The following is a 17548-nucleotide window of genomic DNA, read 5'->3' as shown; positions in this document are numbered from 1 at the left end:
CCAAATGACACCAGTCCTTGTCGCCTCTGGAATATTGTGTGTTTTAGCTAAAAATTTGTTCAATGTCGTCTGCCTATTCTTCTCAATTTAACTTCCCCAAACTACAATTCAGCAACACATCCCAGAAACAAAAATATTACCTTTATGAATAATGAACTACTGAAAAGGCTTGTGAGCTGGGGTAAACACAAAGGTAGGCAAATCAGAGCTTGAAGAGAGACTGGGGACACCCTCTTGCTATGGACATTGTCCCAAGCAGAACAATATATATCAGATGTCCTATAGCTTCACCAAGGGAAGAGAAGGGAATGGCTTGTACCCAATCTTCTCCCTCTCCTCTCCAAAACCAAAAAAAGCTGCCTTATGTCTGGAGCTGTGATGAGTCTGGCCATCCCGGGGAAAACGTAAGAGGCAGCTTAGGCTGATAAACAACGGTGATCCTGTGTGTGCTCTGCACATACTAATAGAATAAGAGATGTTCACATGTACACACACACACAGAGAGAGCTTCTCACTGGTTAGGAAATCACTGGGTAAGAAACAGGTTGATCTGTGTGTCCTGGATTCCAGTTCTCCAGGTTTCCCTAAAGTAGCAGCTGTTGGGGGATGGTTTTGCACACTGTGTATTCAGATGCTGATTACTGTGACCAGAGATCCGGTTGCAGACAGATGTTGGCATTGTCAAGCATCTCCTGCCTCAAAGTTGTGTAAAAACTGTTTCCATCGCCTCTGATTGGTTAATAAGAATTGGTCGGCCAATAGCTGGGCTGGGGAGAAAGAGGAAAGACTTCTGATCCCTGTGAGGGGGCCCAGGTGGAAAGAGAAGAGAGGAGAGATGGGCATGAGAGAGTCCCCAGGAGAAGATGGGTGGAGCAGAAGCAGCCAACATGAGACTAAGATGGCAGATAACACCCCATGCCTGGGCTGGCAAGTAGGCTAGGATAGCACAGTCCGGTTAGAATGGATGAGAACCCTGCCCAACTATAGTGCAAGAAGCTTTTTAATAAATATACCAAGGTCTCCTGGCCATTGCTTCTGAGCTAGGTGGGTGTAGAAAACCCCTAGACTTTTACAAGCAGCTAATATTTTGCCAGTCTGAAAGCTCTGCTGGGCCCAACACAAAGATAGTAGCTTAGGTTGGAAGATACCATTAGCATCCCCTAGTCCCAGGCTCAACACAGAAAATGAGCAAAGGCCAGAACAGCTTGCTTCTCCCTGAGGAAGGACAGAGTCAGTATAGGACTAAAAACCTCCAGCACAGTTTGTGAGGGGGTGGAAGGTGTGTGTGTGTGTGTGTGTGTGTGTGTGTGTGTGTGTGTTGGGGGAGAGGTATTTTCCTACATAAAGCCACCCCATGAAGACTATGGTAGTTGTAGATTTTATCCGATGCCCAGGTTTTATCCAATGCCCAGCAAACAACATAGAAGGAAGCAGAATAAATGGGCAAAGATATTCTGAACGAAGAAATAAGATAAATCACCAGAGATTAGCCTCAATAAAATGGAATCGTGATTTATCTGAAAGAGAATTAAAAATTCTATCTCATTGGAGTGAGGTAACATGCACAGGCAAAGTGAGAATTCAAGAAAGGGAGAGAAAATACTAAAATGTACAAAAGAAACGGAACACAATAGCTGAACGGAAAAATTTACAAGTCTGCAAAGTAAACTGGATCATGCAGGAGATATGACCAATGAACCAAAAATACCTTATGCCCTACGTGGGAACTACACATGGCTATCAGTGGATTTATCAAATGCAAAAGAGAAGAACTATATACTCAAAATGCCAAGAGAAAATACAAAAACACAAACCAAGCAAAAATATTATACCTTAGCTGAGCATGGTGGTGCATGCCTCTAATTCCAGGACTCAGGGAGCTGAGACAGGAAGATGATAAGTCCAGCCTGGGCTATATAAATATTTATTTAGAATAAATACATACATACATACATACATACATACATACATACATACATACCCATTCCTAAAAATATAACCTTCAAAAATACAGTAGAAAGAATCTAGGAAGTTAATAAGTGGGAAGTGCGAGTCTCCTACCTGTAGAACAATTACGAAGGCAGAATCTATGAGGCGCCACTTTTAGGTAAAGGACCAGATGATAAATTTGACTGATTTCAGTGCATTTTTGCTCTCAACCTAACAACAGCTATCTATTCCTGCTCTGTGTAGCTCCAGTCAGCTATACATATTAACCCACAGTAACCATTTGTAGAGACTCTGACAGGTTAAAAAGGGACCCTCATACTACGCTGATACACATTTATACTCTAATTTCTGGCTTCTGCTTCTGACCATATGGGTTTAGATACAGAGGTTGTCTATTTCCCAAGATGCCCACAGTGGTATGTGCTGTGTGTCCCATTCTTTCCACAATAGCCTAATCAGACTCAACAAAAGAATTGAGAATCTGTTGCTAAAATACCTCATATCCTTTGGAACTGAGTCATTTGACATGGTGACATTTCCATGAAGCCTCAACTTTCCAAGGCTGATCTGTTCAACTCTTTTCTGGATCTATAAACACATTTAGGGTCATTTAAAAATATTCAGTAGGGGCTAGAGAGATGTCTCAGAGGTTAAGAGCCCTGGCTGCTCTTCTAGAGGCTCTGAGTTCAAGTCCCAGCAACCACATGGTGGCTCACAACCGTCTGTAATGAAATCCGATGCCATCTTCCAGTGTGTCTGAAGACAGTGATAGAGTACTCATATAAAATAAATAAATCTAAAAATTTTTTAAATAATTAAGTAGTTTTTTAAGTCACTTTCTGTGACTCCTTAACAAAGAGAACTTCCCTTGCTAATGAAGCAGTAAGATTACTGTGTGTGTGTGGGGGGGGGATGTTACAGTGTCCCAGTACAGATATTGACACTTATTTATCGATTTGTCACCTCGTTTGATCCTCGTTAGCACTCTGAAAGTTAGAATTGTGGAGAACCAAGACAGGATAATGGGAATGGTTTTGGGTTTTGTTTTGTTTTGAGTTTTGTTGTTTGTTGTTGGTGGTTTGGTTTGGAGGGTTCTGGGGGTTTGTTTTTTTTTTTATTTTGGTTGTTTGGTTTTGGTTTGGTTTGGTTTGTTTCCCTGGAAAACCCTTTTTGTGCGTCTGACTGAACTCAAATTCACAGAGATCTACCTGCCTCTGCCTCCCATGGGCTGGGATTAAAAGTGCCCCTTGGAGTCATTTGTTAGTAGTTATGTAAGGATTGGCCCAGCCTGCCTGACAAGGCCTGTGACCTTCTAACTGGGAAGAGTTCTCTTTATTGACTCAAATTTCTCAAAGGCTACATTCAGTTCATTTTATTCCATACCCTAAAGAGCCCACACAGTAAAAGAGAAATTGTTTTATTGCCTTTTTGTTAGAATTATAAATATGAAGAAGAATCAACTTTGTAATAGAGCCACATTCATTCTTTTTCAAAGGAAAACACCACACACCTTGAAGTTCCACATCCATGACCCGTTGAGCTTCTCTGCCATGCAATTCAACCTAACTGTAGAAAACAGCATTCAAAAAACCTACAGGGGGCTGGAGAGATGACTCAGTAGTTAAGAGCACTGATTGCTCTTCCAGAGGTCTAGAGTTCAATTCCCAGTAACCACATGGTGGCTCACAACCATCTATAATGGAATCTGATGCCCTCTTCTGGTGTGTCTGAAGACAGCTACAGTGTACTCATATACATAAAATAATAAATAAAAACCTTCCTTCCTGTAGGGCAATCCTATTTATAGTAGCCCTAACATAGGTGAAAGGACTCTGCTGAAGGTAGCCGGCCTCAGCCAGCACCTTCTGAAAACCATCACTTCCTTCTGAGATTGGGGTGGGGTAGGATTTTGAAGAAGCAATTTCCCACCACTTATCCTTTTATTTCTCTCTTTTCAAATATCAACTAACTCCACTTTGCCACAGCTATGATCTAGCTAGCTAGAAATCATCTATCACAAACTATTCAATTTTATAATTTGAAGTGTTCCAGCAATAAGGAGTATCTCTAAATTCAGAACACGTATAAAAGTCTTGTTAATTTTTTATTCTCCCAATATACTGATATTTATCCTAGTTATGTTAAATGATCTTTTAAATGGTCTTCAACTTGACCTTTTTACATCGTAGCAAAATTTCTAGTGAGTAGAAGTAAGTTGTCAAAGAACCAATGTTTAAACATAATTTTAGCTGGGCTTGGTGGCCCACACCTTTGATCCCAGCACTCTGAAAGCAAAAGCGGGAAGATCTCTATGAGTTCGAGGCTAGCCTGATCTACATAGTGAGACCTTGCCACAAATAAACAAAAAAGACACCTACTTTTAAAAAGTGATTATCTATGGACACAAACACAGGGCTAGAAATTGGAATCCCAGATGTCTGGTTGAATATTTTATTTTAAAACTATCCTTTTGAGGATGGACAGATGACCCAGTGGTTAAGAACATGTGGTTTTTGAAGAATGTAAAAAGAATTAAATGAGTCTTTTTATAAGATACTATAAAACTTTATTATAAGGAATGCAGAACTTTTTGTCTCTCTTACCTTGAAAAATTTTTATGCAAATGTTTTAATCTACCTTTGACCTGGTAAAACCTTTCTTTACACTCTCAGATTAAAGTAGCTACCCCTTTCTCCCTTCACTTCCTTTGCACTGATTCTTTTAAAACTAGCCAAATCCTCACAGATCTGTGAGATCCAACCCCAGCCACTATGGAAAAGACATAGGCACCACCTGAGTTAGATCAAACCAAGTGTATTTCCTGTGTGTTCACTCTTGGGAGTGTAAAGGTTAAAGTTAACCTGTAACACCCACTCGCCCAAGGACAAATAATTTCCTGGAATGCTGGGGGCTGTTGTTCAGGTAAGATAACAAGTCATGTGTTTTCACGTCAATAAATAAGGTTGGTTGCCCCAACTGCTCAGGATGTGCTTGATCAGACATAGTCAAGAGGTCCATCTGCAGGAAGTACATCAGGGTGTGTGCTTGCCCTCTTTGGATGAAGTCAGGAAGTACCTACCATACCCTTGTGAGGTTTGCCTTTATGAAGACATGAGCAACCTAACACAGTGCCATTTTTTGGGAATTCCAGGTATGGAACTGGCCGCTGTCCATCTTCCTGGCCAGTATTTAATAAAGCTTGTTTTAATTGGACAATTGTGGATTTGATCTTTCTCCTTGAAACTTTCGAGTTTTACAGGCCAAGTTTTACTGTCTTCTTGGCCAAGAGTAAAGTTTTGTCTCTTCCAGACATTTCCATTGAAGTGGCAGTCTCTTTCCTTGCCACCCTGAACTTATTTCTAGTGAGAATACCAGGGATCAGTTTCCATCACCTACGTGGCAGCCCACAACTCTGTCACTCTAGTTGCAGAGGATCTAATACCCTGTTCTCAGCTACTTAGGCATGAATATAGTACACAGACATTCTTGAAGGCACAACATCCATACACATAAAATCATTTTTTTAGTTTAAAACAAAAATTAGAAAAACAAAACAAACGAACAACAACAACAACAAAAAAAGCCCTCCCAACTCCACCAAAAAGAATTTTCCCTCTATTTATTTAAATAAATATCCAAGAAAGAAGGGTTTGGATTCTTATATTTTCTTTGTGATTAGGTTTTTTTTCTCAAAAACTACTTCAGATGCCTAGGTTAGAACTAAGCCCAGGGTCACAAAGAATGAGATAGCCATTCTAAAATGAAGTGAAGGTGAAACTTTGTACTCTTGATCAAGAGGGAGCCTTGCTCTCCAGTGGGAAGAGCAAGCACACCAGGACAAGAAATGTGCTCGGGTTTTTATTCTAATGTAAGTAGTGCCTGTGTCTTTTCCCTGTTGGTTGGAGTCTGACTTCACAGTCTTTGGTGATTGGCTAATCTTTCAATCTTTTAAGACTATGTGCACAGGAAATGGGAAAGGTTTATTGCTCCTGGAAGAAAGGGACCACAGCTTTCCACCAAGTGCCTGGAACACGGCAGGCACAAATGCTTTACAGGGCGGGGAAAAAGAATAAAACATTTACAGAAATGTTTTCCCAGTGTAGGGTAGGAGTAAAAAATAAAAAAGTTGAGAGAGAGAGAGAGAGAGAGAGAGAGAGAGAGAGAGAGAGAGAGACTTGTAAAAAGACTTGTCTTAAACACCAGTTTTAAAGTATTCCCTAGAAAAGACTCAGATATAATGTTTCTTATACCCAGAAAGTAACACATTGTGGCAAACAGTCAAGGTAACTGAACTCACATCTCTGAGTGGTTATCGGCCTCGCCCTCCTCATACATGAAATGTTTCTGCACTTGATAAAGAGTCAAGTCCGAAGGACACATTTATTACAGTGCCTGACATTGTTCCCGCTGTAGGAAGTCCCAACTTCTACCGCAGGTGAACCTTCCCCTGTATTCCAGAGGCGGTGTACAAACCAAGCTCAGAAAGCCATTGCAGTAAGACTCCTCTGCCTGCATCCATGGTTACAAATGCTCTGTAATGCAGATTTGAAAGTAGGTGTCCCCTTTCTCCCACCCACCCCCCAAAAAGGCAGTGTTCTCTGAATGAAAGAAAAAATAGGAAAGGACAGGACATGATGCTCTTAGGTTTGGTGAAGAGAAAAAAAACTATTATAGAGATGTAGGAGAGCACAGCCAGGAACAGAGAGGGAGTCCAGAGAGTTCATGACCTTGAACCATGTAAGGAGTGGGGAGGGCAAGGGAGAGGAAGAAACCAAGTACAGCAGCCACGAAGCCAAAGGTACAAAAGGAGCACAAGAGGGTAAGTTACCAATATGTCTGGGTTACACAGGGAGGTGCTTCTGGGGAAGGGCAGCCCAGCCCCTGGGCTGGAAACTTCCCGGTAGAGGGTGGGGTGTCCCAGCCAGATCCTGTAAGGATTAGAGACTGAAGGATGCTGGGAGAACCTGGCAGCCGGGTCCACTTTGATTATGTTCAATGAGCACCTCAGCTGCTTGTCCCGGGTTTGGAAAGTAATACTGTCCACTAAGGGAAGCTTCCAGGGTTGAAGTCTTTCTTGATATTGGCTGTTCACTTAGATTTACATAAATTGATGGTACCAAGAAGCCTCCCAATAGATGTTATTGAGTCTCCTTCTGGAAGCCCTTGATCGTGGTGAAAAGAATGTTTACACTCTGCTTTCAAAGCAAGGTAATGCAAGGATGCCAAAAATTCAGCAGATGCCTCTCAGGTGACAATCCCGCCATCCTGGGAGCTGGGATTTGGGGGTTGTGGAATTTTCCATCCATTTTCCTTTCAGTTTTCACAGTTCCTGGCTTCAAGTGTCAGTTGGTTCCTCTCAGTCAGTACAAATCACGAGGTTTTAAAAACTGGCCTCAGACATATGCATTATTTATCCATTCCGTTTCATCTTAAGGGAATAAAGAAGTACTCTTATTTTCTGATGAAATATTTAAAGCTGTCCCCACCCCCATCCCCCTACCCCAACCCCAGGTCTGGGTAGAAAATTCCATCCGAGGTTGCTGTAAATACAAAAAAAAGTTATGTGTGAATGTGTGTATGTGTGAATGGGGCTTTATTAGGGTGTAGACCTGTGGGGCTCCTCTCCTATCACGTCCCATAGCACTTGTATACAAATATGTAGCAGATTTAATGTTTTCATTAGTTTGTGAGGAGTTTTATGTACCTTAACAATGCCAAGAACACCCTGTACTTTCCCTAGCAAGTATTGACCAAAAGGACACTTTGTTGACATTTGTGGAACATCCTTGACTAAAAAAAAAAAAAAAAAAATACATATCACAGAATTTAGTTTTCTTTTTTTTCCTGACTGTAAATAGAGTGAAGCACAGACTTAAGTGGTTATTGTACATGAAGTAATTATGTTTGTCTCTGGGCTGTTATTGACTGAAGGCAGAGCAGGTGAAGGTCGTCTACCCCTCAGCAGCGGGCTCCTCTGTCAATAACGGAAGGAGGCTCGCAGAGCTCAGCACATCCCTTTCTATCCGACAGTATCCAGTTGAGTCCCAGAATTCCTATATAAAAAGAAGGAAGGAAATGCAGGTGTCAGTCAGCACTTACACAGAGTCGTTCTACAACACAAGACTAACCCCTTGTCTTTCGGGAGACAAGCCCGCCACCCTGACCGCCATAGAACGACTGTGGGAGGGGGTTTATCACACAGCAGGGGTAGGGTCATCACCCACCCTCCAGGCTCATCCCTCTCTCTTCACCTGAAAAATTAAGTCCTTAGGTAGCAACCACAACCATGAGCAAAAAGGGGGAGGGCGTGGGAACAATGTTCTCAACCAGAAGATAAAAGTCACACTACAGAAAGGGCAGACATGGCTTTGTCAGCCAAACAGAATGCTCACATCTGATCTCCTGAGCCAACACTTGCTCATCAGGAGGGCTCATGGCTCCAGGTCAACAAACTGTGGAGAGGTTTGTCTGCAGGCAAGTGGAGACAGAGCTCACTGAGAGCGAGGTGTTTGAGGAAGATGATGAAATGGACATACTTTCCTGATTAATTCATGAGGAGGAAACTGTGTGGACCCAAGCCGGGGTTTTAACCCTTCTGGTTGCAATATCAAATATATGGGTATGCAACTGTGACAGTTTCTCCCACTGGTGACCCGTTCTGCACCTGAACACTTCTTATACTAGTACCTGAATTTGTCACAAGACTTGGTAGACACACCGTTCCTTTGCATATGGAAAAGTACACATTTAAGCATCTTTCATTGTTTTTGTTTAAGCGTGTTGAGCCAGGGAGATTATATTCTGTGGTAACTCAGTTCCAAACTGCACCACAACCTATCACTGAGCTCACAGCTGGGGGTCATTTCTGGAACCTGTGGGAAGGCAGGGGGGCTTGTCACGGGTGACTCTGGAAGGGAGTGTAAATTCAATTGCATGAATCGCCACAGGAACGGGCTTTGCAGCTTCGCCCAAGCTGTGACACACACAGCCTTGGTGACCCCACCACCTTCCCTTTGCTTCAGACTGCCTTCTGTTCACCTCAACCTGATTTGATCTGGATAAACACGTTGGAATAAAGGAAAGACCAGGGTGTGGGGGGGAGCAGTTGTTTCTTCTTCAACTGAGTTCAAATGTCTTGAAGGGTTAGCATAGCTTATGCTTGTGTTCAAGAGTGATAATGACTTGTGACTTTTGTTCACTGCTAGAAAGAGGATAGGAGCAAGCAGAGAAAGGACACGCTACATCCTTAGCATACACAACAGAACGGAGGACAAGATGGCTAAATATGTAGAACTAAGGTGAGCTCTAAGGAGCAACAGGCTTAAACCAGCGCTCTAGATGTGGGAGTTGAAAGGTGGGGGACAAAGACCTGAACACTAGCAGTACCATAAAAAAGAATAATCACTGAAAACATTTTTTTTACATGAATGTGTTTATGTGGGGGGTGAGGGGACGTGCATGCCACAACCTCCTGAGGAGGTCAGGGGACAGCCTGTGAGAGTCAGCTCTCCCTTTCTACTGTGTGGGTTCCAGACATCAAGCTCAGGTCATAGCTTGTTGGCACGCACCCTTACCCAGTGGGTTTTCTCACTGGACCCCCACTGTAAAGAATAATTTTTTTTAAATGTAAATATTATTCCTTAGCCATTGTAAGCAGTGTCACCTGGAGCAAATTACTTCAACTCCCTGTGCCTCTGCTTCATCACGTGTAAACTCGAGATAACAATATGCTTGCTGAGAAAATCAAATCAGTTAGTACTCGTCAAGAAGCTAGGTTAGAACCTGCAGATGTGGGTTTACTAACAGTCTTCTATGCTATTATCACGACTGTTGCCGACACTAAGACAATCCACAAGGGACTTCAAGGAACAGGTGCTTCTTGCTGCTGAGGTGCGTGATACACAAGAGGATGGTGGGACACGGTTCTCCTCACAGGTGACAGAGGAAAGGCTGGGGAGAGTCCCGTCCCCATGGCAAGAGTCACTCATCTTTAGAAACACTTGTCTATGGTCATGTTGTACTAAAATACTCCAAGATTAAAAGCCCGGCCTTCGGGTGAGTCCCACTTTTGGGTTTTAGGAACTTCGAGCAAGCCTCTCACATGTTCATCTCCCTGTGCGGTGTGAAGAGCGATCTCGCCAAGGTAGCTGTAAAGAATAGCATACTGACCTTTGGGCTGTGCGGTTTACAGCGTATCATGCATTCCTTGAAAGCACACAGCTTTGCACTTCTAAACATTTTTCTCATTTTAATATCACTGTGGGGGGGGGGAGGTTATTTCTTATATCTTTCCAGAGTTTTGTGTTGACCACGGAAATAGAGCTACATGGGCAAATGTGTTGAGAAGAAAGAGCACTGAGCTTGGAGGTTTGGGGTTCCAGCCTGGCTCTCCCGTGGGCATTTCACAGGGCGTGGTCTGGACAAATCATCTCCACTGTCTTGGCAGCAGGTTTCCTTCCTGTAAAATGCACATTTGAGGATCTCTTCCCTCAATTCACTGATTCCACAACCGCCATGCATTCGTTTGCATGAATCCATGAGTCATTAAAACCTGGCAGATTTCAGAAGATTATTTAATAAGCAAAATGTCTCATAAGCATTCAACAGAACTTGGATCCGATTCCCAAAACATGGCAAACTGTGTCTGGGCAAAGACTTCAAACTTAGGAAAAATTGTTTCTTGCTTCTACAGGGTACAAGGCTGTGAGCAATGTTTATAATCACGGGCACACTCACTCTTCGGGGTGCTCAGCAGAGAAGGATAGCACCTCTTTCAAAATAGAAGGGAAGCCTAAGGGGACACTGCATTGGTGTGACACATTTAGTATTTCACGTTGTTTTTATAGTGGTTCAGCTGTACTGTTCCTTCATTTGTCTCTTGGTCACTGTGGTCACTTGGCAAAATAGTCCAGGCCCTGGAGTTATTGTGTTATATTTTATCATTGTTCCCATTTTACAAAAGAATATCCTGGGACAGATAAATAACATGCTTTTACTTGGTGCTGACGTTCTTCAAATATGGATCGTCTATGCTCAGATGAAACCTGACCGGGTCTAGGGGTGGCCTTTGTACTGCAGTCCTGGGCACCGTGCCACCCGCCTGCGTGTCATGGAAAGGCAAATTGTTCTCTCACGTGTCAAGAACAAAAAACGCTCCCCTGCCAACCACCAAGCCACTGTCTGTGGCCAAGGACAGAACTGAAGTGGATCAGCACTTTTAAAGGACCTCTCTGGAAAAAAATCAAATTTCTATATAGAAAGAAGCTTATCAATAGCTGGATCCACCCCCACCTCACCTCCTGGGGCCTGAATGTTTTTCCTGTGACTCAGTAGCTGCGGTGGAAGGGTTGTGGAGGACATGCTCACTGGTCTTTTTCCATCCTAAGATTTTAGTCATAACTTGGTTTATTGAAAGGGGGAGGAGAGAGCAATCTGTGTCCTAGAGAGAAAAAAACCTCCTACAAGGTACTAGACGTTTCATACCCTTAGGGATATTTAGGGGGAACATGAGAGTAGTAGCCTTTTCCATTCAGAGACTGAGGAGTCACCAACCTCAGTTTGCACATGCAGGCTTCTGAAAACAAAGTTCTGTGTAGTCAACTCCTCAAGCCCTTACTGGAAACGAAGCCCCTTTCTACATGGAACACCTTCCCCAGCGGGCCTGGTACAGGTACAAAGGAAAGAACCTCACAGAGATTGCCACCGAGAGGACTCTTACCTGTAGTTGTCAAACCTCCACACACCTATCAATCCTCAGCTTCTTGCTTTTTCTCCATGCCGCTTGGCAGAAATAGCCGCACCATCCATTCCTTTTCCAGGTCTTTCAGATCGACACTGTCACTTTTTCCCCTCAGGTTACTGAAATAAAACAAACACAGATCTGACTACTGACTCCTTTTCTTCAAGAGTGGAAGGCATTGTGTCTGTCACGTGCATCGTGGCGCCTAATTTTGGTCTATCTGTACCAAGAACCCATGGCGGGCAATCCATCATGTTGGGTGATTGTAAATCTGAGCAAATCACAGCCCCAGTTTCTGAAAGGTCAAGTCAAGGGTGACAGTGGAGGACAGGCACAATGCAGTGATCGCAAGTCTTTTAATTCCCACTGAGAATCAATGTCGGTTTGGGTGACTTGTTTTGTTTTTGGTTTTGTTTGGTTTGTTTACACCTAACAAACAGAGCATAGAAGAATGAGGATGATGGTTCCCTTAAAATGCCTCTACGTTCTAGCAATAGTACTTAAAATAATGGGGAGAGACCCTCCCTTTGCCTCCTCACATACTGCCAGTTCTCTTCCACCTAAAAGCTCTCCACGTGCTGTTCTACCGGCCTGGTACCTCCTTCCCAGCATCCTTTTCACTTGTTGGTATCTATGACAACAGGACAAAAGACAGGATGATTCAAGGCCAGTGTCCAGAGTACTAACCCTATCCTCTATGCACCCAAACTGAGTGACCGAATGCTCAGTACCAAGTCTCATGCTGTCCCTAGACTGATGCCTGCCCACATGGTAATGAGTCCAGACCTCACAGGGACACTCTTTACAAGCATCTGGACCTAACACGTAACAACCACATAGCAACCTTAACCTAGTCAAGATTGTTCTTGCTAATGAGGCTGCGAACTGTAGTCCCCTTGCAGCCTGGCTCATTGAGCCTATTGTAGATTTAATTTTGAATTTATATCATACTTTGAGATTACTTCTGTCTTCTCCACTAGGCTGGTGGCTTCCTCCGCAGAGTTTTGTGAGCTTGGCACATACAGAGATCCCAGCCCCTACCACAATACCAGTGCCAACAGAGTGCTGGCTAGTTTATGTCAAGCTGACATAAGCTGTAGTCACCTGAGAGGAGGGATCCACATGTGAGAAGATGCTCTTAGAAGACTGGCTGCGGGCAATCTTAGGTGTCCAGCTGGACTCGACACCTCTGGAAAGCCACCTCATGTACAGTCAAGCAGCACTGAAAAAAATCTTTCCCTCTGTGTCTTTGAGAACAGAAAAGGGAGTCTTGAGGTCTTCTAGGCTCCCACGGACCCCAGCATAGTCTTATTGTTAGTTCTTTGAAGAAGTCCGACCGCAGCTCAGAACAGACCACTCCAGACCACACAGTTCCAAGGGGGAGGAGGTTTATTCAGGAGATAGGGCAAAGGTGGGGAGAAGAAGGTGGAAAGGTAAGAGAGAAGAGAAGTAGAGGCCAGCCATGACCACGTGGAGAGAGAGGTAGGTGGGGGAGGGGACAGAGAGGCAAGAGGGTGAAAGAGAGAGAGTAAGAGTAAGAGAATAAGAGTAAGAGAGTGAGGAGGAGGCAAGTAGCCCCTTTTATAGTGGATCAGGCCTACCTGGCGGTTGCCAGGTAACTGTGGGGAGGAGCATACCTGGCTGTTGCCAGGTAACTGGGGAGATGGAGTTTAGACAGAGTACTAACATTCCCCCGTTTTGGTTTAATTAAAAAGAAAAATTAGAAAAAGGTGACAGTGAAGCAGGAATAGGGACGTTGTGGTATCTAGCTACTTCCTGCTGGCATTGGGGGCGATGAGTCTCTAGGGGAAACCCAGAAGAATAGGTATGGGGGATGTCTGTCCAGTCTTAGGAAAGTTGGCTGTTTCGTGCTGTCCAGGGTCTGTGAAGCCATCTGAGGATGGGTCAGAAGGAACAGGTCCAGTAGAAGCAGCTGTGTGTGTGACAGGAGATGGAGCATCTGGAGGTTGCTTCTCTGGAGCTGTTTTGGATGTGCCTGGACTTGACAAGATGTAGGGAATAAGATTAAGTACATTTGGGGGAAAGAAAATTTTTTTAAGATGTACATTTGAAGCCCAGAGGGATCCCACCCTTTGGAATAGGTAAGTGGGAACTTTAGGCAGATGTACTTATCCAGATGGCATCTATTTGGTCCATGAAAGGTAGATCTGAGTGGGTTTCCTGTAGCTTATAAGTTTACAAAAGAAATAACAGCATGAGTTAACAACACAAGCAGTCTTCAAGATGAACCTTTGCTGGATTGTATAGTGGAATGTTTTATTAGAGGCAGGCAAGTTTATAGGAGCTCAGATAATATTAGGACAGTGGCATAGCAAGAAGAGGAAATATGAAGCATTTAATTGATGGCAACTGGGTTTAGGTAATGAGGTAACAGATAATATCTGTGAAAGCTTAGCTATCAATGTAGTCAGAAGTCTGAAAGAGTAAACAATAATCTACCAGTTATATATTATTTTTAAAAATGACAGAGTCCACTAGCCAACAGTTCCCATGGTCTCCATAGTCTCTTGGGCGAAGTCAGTTTGGCTTCTAAGCACAGAAGACACAGGGCTTTTTCTCTGTGGAATGGATACACGTGACATGAGAAATGACTTACCTTGGTTTAGCCAAGTCATTTGACTCAGGGCATCCAGTTTTGTCCACTACATTAGTGACAATATCATCACATGCAATCCAGGCTGTATCTTCTAGGTGTCCAAGTCTTCTGAAACCATCTTGGGTCAGGCTTTGGGAGTTCTGTCGGCCATAAACTTAAATATAGTATTAGCAGACTTTTGACAAGATTGAGAGCCATAAGGTTTGGTTGTAACTGAATAGAATTTAATAGCAGTAGTAAGAATCTATTAAGACAGGATAGGAAAGAGTCTTAAGTAGCTTTGGCAGGTTCTGTAGGTAGAGAAAAGCACATTTTAGTATTAGCAAGAAAACATTTGGCTAGGAACAGGATAAGAAAGCTGGCCATAGTGGCATACGATCAAATGACTGGCAGGTTGGGGCTATGGGCCCGCAGCTGAGGGCATAGTTGTTGCAGGTTGGATCCGCTGTGGCGGTAGGGCAGGACTTCCTATAGCAGCCGGAAGTCACTGCCCAGTGCCTTTGGCGGCTACAGTCTGCACTCCCTTTACAGGTCCCGGGCAGAGAGGGAGAGAAAGAGCCTCCCTCGAGTGCGCGGGCAGCCAAGCCCTTTGCTCGGGTGGCTGTGCACGGGGGAAACAAGTCCCAGAGAGGGTCCCTGGCAGAATGTAAGGAGTAGACTCAGAGAAGAGCTAAAGAACAGAGGGGAAGGGAGCAAGTAGGTCCCAGACCAGCTGCTTTTCAGGCAAACCGGCTGAGCCAAATGGTCACAGCCAGCCGCAAATGACGGAGAAGGCAAAGTGGGGAAGAGGCCTGCATCAGCAGGCGGCAGACTGACCCTTGGTGGAGACACGCTAGGGACTAGAGCTTGGAGCCAGTGCTCCTGAGAGAGAGAACAGTCTGTCCAGGCCCGGCCTGGGGTACTCAGCTGTAAGAAACTGTCTCAAGAAGAGAGGGGAAGTGTCTTGCCCAAGAGGAATTCTAGAACAAGGGTCAGGGAAGGACAGGGTTAGCTCTGAGCTCAAGAAATTTTTCTTGGGACCATGTAGATGGTTACTCTGATCAGTGGCGGATGGCTAAAAAAAAACTGAGGTGGGGAACAAGCAGAACACATGGAGGGATTAGAGTGAAAGTAGATGAATGATTGGATGTAGGGAACCTCTTTCCATTTACCAGACTGCTGTATTTATATATGAAGACCTTTTAAAATGACTGGGTCTAGCGTGCCATTAGGTGGGCATTTTAAACCATTATCTAAAGGATACCGAATCCAAACTTTATTGCAGAGATGAATCAATTTGGAAGGCCTCAAAGCAGCCATTAATTTTAGAGATCTGAGGTTTTTAAGGAGACAACCTAGTGGGGTGTCTGAGGGTGCAGCCAAAGACAATGTAGCGCCCATTGGGTGACAGGGAGGGCTTATCAAGCTATCATATCGGCGTCCCGATAGAAAGACAGCAAGAAATCAGGCAACAGCCTAGGTAAGCAGGTAGTCACGAGATTACCTAGGGGACCCGACGAACTCCCGGAGCTCACCAAAAGCAGTTTAACCTGGTACCAGGATTTCCAGCAGCTACAAGAGCTCAGAACAGGGAGGGAGACTGTAAACTGCTTTCGAGGTGGGGGGAGTCACCCAGCAGCCAATGTCCTAAGTAGTAGTTCAGCTAGGAGGCCAGTCATAGGGACTGGGGCAGACAAATGCCAACACCTCTCTGTCCAGGGAAGGCTGGCCAGGCCTTATCTGGGCGTCTAGGGTCCTTCCCGCCAATTGGAATCTCCTTACCAATCAATATGCCGGTGTGTGTTTGCAGGCTTATGCAGTCTGGTATCAGGAAAGTGGAACCTCGAGGTCTGTGTGGGCCTAACCCACGTGGCAGAGCACCATGTGGTGGAAATTCATGCAGTCGGTGATGGCAGGTAGCAACAATGGAGTCCACATGGCGTAGAGGCGATGGTGGCGGCGGTAGAGGCAGGCCACATGGCGTCGGTCCTGCCTGGCCACAGCATCCAGCGGCTACGGTAGCCCGCAGCACAGCAATTCCCTAAGTTTTCGTATCCCGGGTTTCGGCACCAATGTTAGTTGTTTTAAGAAGTCCGACCGCAGTTCAGAACAGACCACTCCAGACCACATGGTTCCAAGGGGGAAGAGGTTTATTCAGGAGATAGGACAAAAGGTGGGGAGAAGAAGGTGGAAAGGTAAGAGAGAAGAGAAGTAGAGGCCGGCCATGACCACGTGGAGAGAGAGGAAGGTTGGGGAGGGGACAGAGAGGCAAGAGGGTGAGAGAGAGAGAGACTAAGAGAATAAGAGTAAGAGAGTGAGGAGGGGGCAAGCAGCCCCTTTTATAGTGGATCAGGCCTACCTGGCGGTTGCCAGGTAACTGTGGGGAGGAGCATACCTGGCTGTTGCCAGGTAACTGGGGAGGTGGCGTTTAGACAGAATACTAACACTTGTGTCCTTGGATTCTTTTCTGTTTGGTCCCTGGCCTGCTGTTGTCTTCACTGAAGCAACGAAGGTACAGCCCAGCAGCACTCTGTGGCAGCACTGACGCTAACAACTGAAACCTCTGACCAGAGCTTAAGGCACTTGAAGAAACCCATCACCACCTGGCAGCCTTCTAACAAAAATGTCTTGGCCTTTAAGAGTGTGAAGCAGCCAAGGAAAGGATTACAAAACACTGGTAGCGACCTTCCCCTTGCAAAGTCAGACTCCTGTGAAAGATCGTAACCAACTGAAGATCAGACAGAGTGACAAGAACCAGAAAGAAACATCAAGAGGCATTTACTAAAGCGCAGACCAGAGAGGGTCTTTCTCTTGTTTGATTTCTGCTCTTGTCAGTACAGTATTGTTAGCACAATAAAAGATTGTCAGCCAAGCATATACACTACGTTTAAGTTGTTAAGAAAACTCATAATATGCATACAGTACAGACATTAAAAATTATAGTCCGCCTTAAAACTGAATGTAAAAAAGACAGAGCCTTCTTCCTTGCTCTTCAAAAACTATTACTTATTCTACAAAATAAATCAGGGAGCAACTTTTAGAGCTTTTTTTTTTTTTTAAATCAGCTAAAATGAATCTCATTCGTCTCCTTTGGCATCACAGACAACAGCTTCAAAACTACTTCCTTCCGTGAGAAAGGGCGAACCAAAGTAATTTTTATTACGTTTTCTTTTTATTATCTAGTAGATCAGAGAACTTCCCTGGGAGTTGGGGGAGGACTGCCACAAACTCGAGAACCCTTATTGGGAGTAGCCTGGAAAATA

The 17548-nt window shown here is 44.3% G+C and overlaps 1 long non-coding RNA gene across 1 annotated transcript; it reads right to left on the bottom strand.

The window, feature by feature from the left end:
* Positions 1 to 7573: 7573 nt before the first annotated feature.
* On the bottom strand, positions 7574 to 17129 carry LOC143434154 (uncharacterized). Its single transcript, XR_013103446.1, has 3 exons — positions 12794 to 17129; positions 11669 to 11808; positions 7574 to 8003 (listed from the first exon to the last, which is right to left on the bottom strand). It is a non-coding gene; the product is annotated as an uncharacterized LOC143434154 (long non-coding RNA).
* Positions 17130 to 17548: the final 419 nt, after the last annotated feature.

This window comes from Arvicanthis niloticus, chromosome 13 (assembly GCF_011762505.2).
Source record: "Arvicanthis niloticus isolate mArvNil1 chromosome 13, mArvNil1.pat.X, whole genome shotgun sequence".
NCBI classification, from domain to species: domain Eukaryota; kingdom Metazoa; phylum Chordata; class Mammalia; order Rodentia; family Muridae; genus Arvicanthis; species Arvicanthis niloticus.
Note: the sequence above shows the minus strand (reverse complement) of the source record. Positions and strands in the feature narration are given on the sequence as shown.